A 5005-nucleotide genomic window follows, 5' to 3' on the forward strand; every position below is an offset into this window, starting at 1 on the left:
CATGCCTGTCAATTTTTAATGTAAAGAAAGATTGTCTTTTAAAAACGAATGCGATGTTTGTAAAATGTATCATATAGGTGTTAAATACCTCGCAATGTAATCAACTATTGTGAATCGTTTATAATGTATATGAACGGGTCCTTTCAAAAATCCACGGACCTCAGCATCAAACAGGGTCGCCAAGTGGTCAGACTTATCCTAACCATGAGAGAATCTGTCTCGTAAAGTAGGGAGGGCACCGTGCAAATTAGCTTGATAAGACTAATGAATCAGATCCCCAGAAAGAATAATCTCCTTAAAGATCAAAAATCAGCTTTTAAGACTGATATTACTCAATACTAGAGATTGACTTTTAAAGATTGAGAATTACAAACTCATGGAATTCAATGATATCTAAACTCGAGCTTGAACGAGAAAATATTTTGATCAAAATTACAAACCGATTTGTTTTCTGAAAAACCCATTTTTAATGCGTTCATTACCATTGAACGTAAAATCCTAAGAATTCACGTGGAATTCATTAGGTCACCTGAACCAAATCGGGTGTCAACCGTAAGAACGGTGGTTGCATAGCATGGTCAAAGACAGGACCTTGTGCCAGACTAAAAAACTATAGGGTGATCTTTACTATTGCTCCTACAAAGGATAGTAATTGCATCCGACACATTATAGACCATAATCAAAAGCATGTCATGGGACATTGCCTTAACAGTTGCTTATTCAACGCTTTCCTTTACAACCGGACAGTAGTTTATCGAAAGGTAATATACGGAACAAGTATACTGGACGTGTTGCTTTCCCAATACAAGGTTAGCAAGTGGGTGACACAAAACCATAAGTTTTGAGCTAAAATTTTCAAATCTGAAACCCACAAAACCCACAAAAACAATTTTGCTAACACCGGTGAAGGGTTATTCCGGAAAACTTATCTAGGGTAAAAGCTAGATTTAATTTTCAAAAGATCAAATATTTTCATAAAGATCCAATTTCCTTAAGGATCTAAATTTTTATAGTCATGTGGGACTGTAAACCACATCGTTACTACCATTGTTCATACTACCGTATTAAAATCACTGATGTATAAAGTGTGAAGAATAAAGAAGTGATTCTAGTATTTTTATTTCAAGACTATATTGCTTGAGAACAAGCAACGTTCAAGTGTGAGAATATTTGATAATGCTAAAAACGAACATATATTTCATAGCATTATCCCTCAAGAAAGACAAGCTTTTAGTTGCAATTGTTCTAATTTCAAGTAATTATCGTTTAAATAATAAAAGGTGAAGAAAAAAGACAGATTCGACGAATTGAAGACACAAATGACCAAAAAGCTCAAAAGTACAAAGTACAATCAAAGTGGTTCAAATTATTGATGGGAAACGTATCAAAATTACAAGAGTACAAGACGCAAAACGCAAAATACAAGATATTAAATTGTACGAAAGGACGTTCGAAAATCCTGAACCGGGACCAGAGTCAACTCTCAACGCTCGATGCAACGGACTAAAAATTACAAGTCAACTATGCACATAAATATAATATAATATTTAAATAATTCTTAAAATTATTTATATATTATATATATATTTATAAACCGTCGGCAAGCTAGGAAACAAACTCATGTGAGCTGGAAAAGCAGGCCACGCGATCGCATGGCCTGGCAGTTATAAAACCATACGATCGCATGGTAGTAGAAGTCAGGCCACATCCCTATAAAAAGCAGTTTGTTGAGCGAACTTAATCACATATTTTTCTCTTCATCTATCAACGTATATATATATATATATATATATATATATATATATATATATATATATATATATATATATATATATATATATATATATATATATTTTAATTTTAATTTTAAATTCTAATAATAAGGGTATGTTAGCGAATGTTGTAAGGGTGTAAGTCGAAATTATGTCCGTGTAACGCTACGCTATTATTAATCATTGTAAGTTATGTTCAACCTTTTTAAATTAATGTCTCGTAGCTAAGTTATTATTATGCTTATTTAAGCCGAAGTAATCGTGATGTTGGGCTAAAATATTAAAGATGGGGTAATTGGGCTTTGTACCATAATTGGGGTTTGGATAAAAGAACGACACTTGTGGAAATTAGACTATGGGCTATTAATGGGTTTTATATTAACTTAACGATACCTCGTTAATTTAATATAAAGGTTATAATTTGACGTATCTATAAATAACCACATACGCTTAATCGGGTACGGTGGGCGGGATATCTATAAATACCAATAATTGTTCATTTTACCGGACACGGGACTGGATTAATAGTTAATGGACTAGTTAAAATAGGGGTGGATTACATTCAAGGGTAATTGGTGTAATTGTTAACAAAGTATTAAAACCTTGGTTTACACGCAGTCGATAACCTGGTGTATTCATTAAACAAAGTAATAAGACCTTGTTACAGTTCGAATCCCCAATTAGTTGGAATATTTGACTTCGGGTATAAGGATAATTTGACGAAGACTTCCGCAATTTATGATTATGACTGATGGACTAATATGGACAAATCCGTATGGACATATCGAATAATCCAGGACAAAGGACAATTAACCCATGGTAATAAACTAAAATTCAACACGTCAAACATTATGATTACGGAAGTTTAAATAAGCATAATTCCTTTATTTCATATTTAATTTCACTTTTAATTATCTCACTTTAATTGATTGTCATTTTATTTATTGTACTTTTTAATTATCTCAATTTTATTTATCGCACTTTTATTTATCGCAATTTCATTATAGTTATTTACTTTACGCTTTAAATTAAGTCTTTTATATTTTTAATATTTTACATTAGGTTTTAACTGCGACTAAAGTTTTAAAATCGACAAACCGGTCATTAAACGGTAAAAACACCCTTTTATTATAATAATACTACTTATATATATTTTTAATATTTTTACAAATATAGCGTTAAACTTGGCAAGTTCCTTGTGGATGAACCGGACTTACTAAAAACTACACTACTGTACGATTAGGTACACTGCCTATAAGTGTTGTAGCAAGGTTTAGGTATATCCACTCTATAAATAAATAAATAACTTGTGTAAAATTGTATCGTATTTAATAGTATTTCCAAGTAAAAATTACTACTATTTTGTATACACCTCGCATAACATCATGTACTAGCTTTGTAATATATATCATACTAATCTAATATATATAATCAAACGTATATATACGAATTTGTAAAAGAAACTGTTGAAAAGTAGGAAACCCCGAAAACTCCGAAACACATACGCCAGTTTTTAGGACTAGCTTTGTTACTACAAGCTTATAAAATATCAAAACACATAATACAATGTTAGGAATTCGGTAGGCCCTAACAAGACGGGTGATTCATCAAACCACCAAACCCACAAATGACAAACGATTAATAAAGCTAGAACGATAAATAAAAATGATAAACGACATAGGGTATTTAACGTGGTTATATCCCAACTCCAAAACATGGAGAAGGGTTTACTCCACGGGCGCAAACCAGAGATTTTTCTTCTATTAATTTCGTGCACAAATTACAATGAGGCTAGGGGTTACAATTTATAGGAAGAGTTAAACTTGTCCACCAAGTTAAACTTGTCCTTTAAGCAAAAGACATTCCATATATCTATTACTTGCTCCATACTCCATTCCTACTAGAAGATTTAATTAAGGTAACAGAATCTCTACGACTTGTTCACCAAGTCAAGTTCCCTACGACTTGTTCACCAAGTCAAACCTTGTTAATTGTTCCTTTGATCAAATTCTTCACACCTTCAACAATATCCCACTTGAAGACTTTAAGCAAACTCTTCACTACTCAACAATCTCCCATTTGAAGATTTTGAACAAACCCCAAACATCAATCTCCATTCCAACCAAGAACGGTAAACCACCATTATACCGCTAAACTCCATTTGGGACACGCACACTCATCACATACGTCGAATGAGTAGACTTTCTATAACGACCCTCATTTTTCCATTCTATATTTTTTCAATATTAAATGCCCAAACAATATAATTAAATCTTCATGATTAAACTTTAATCAACAATTGTTAAGTATTAAGAGTTATAAGACATATTAATTAACTTTGTGCTATAATTGACAAGTTAATAAAAGATGAAAATAATAAGCTTATTAACTTCCGTGAATAAAATGTAAAACTCTAAAACTTGTAGCTTTTAAACATTTAAACTTGAACTTATAAGGAACCATTTTAACTAACCAAAAGTACAAGGTCTAAAATGAAAAAGTTTCATCTCATTCCCCCTAACCCTAGCCGATTTTGGAGATGGCAAAATGACCATCTTGCCCCTTGCAAAAATCGACCAAGATCACCACCACCCTAAACCCTAACTTGTTCTCTAAGTACCCCTAACTAAACCCTAATTCTAGATCCTTCTAACCTCACCTATAAATAGAGACCTAGGCTAATGATTTTCTTGTACTAAAACATTCTTACAATTCTCTCTCAAAATCACAATCTCTCCCTCTCCCTCTCTTGGCTCACGGCCAAGCCACCACCACAACACCACCACCACCTTTCTGAAGTTTTGGTTAATTACTTCTAGTTTTCGAGTTAACCTTCAAAGTGTTCTTTGTGTTCATCAAGATCTTCAAAGTGTTCTTGAGTTTTTCGAGTGCTTTGATCTTCATCTTCAAGTGATATTCATCTTTTCTTGTTAATCTTCATCCATCTTCAAGGTATAAGACTATAAACCTAAACTTGTTCATTCAATTCTTGTTTTGATTCATGTTTGTTCTTGATCTATATTAATCATGTTTAAATAATCTAAACAATATATATATATATATATATATATATATATATATATATATATATATATATATATATACACATATGCAAATCGATATACATATATACATATATATATCGACTAAAAAAATAATAATATCATCTTTGATCTTTAAACCCTAAAATATTTATCAAAAGATTTGTTAATAGTTAAAAAGGGAAACAAATA

The sequence above is a fragment of the Rutidosis leptorrhynchoides genome, chromosome 11, assembly GCF_046630445.1.
Source record: "Rutidosis leptorrhynchoides isolate AG116_Rl617_1_P2 chromosome 11, CSIRO_AGI_Rlap_v1, whole genome shotgun sequence".
Classification (NCBI taxonomy): domain Eukaryota; kingdom Viridiplantae; phylum Streptophyta; class Magnoliopsida; order Asterales; family Asteraceae; genus Rutidosis; species Rutidosis leptorrhynchoides.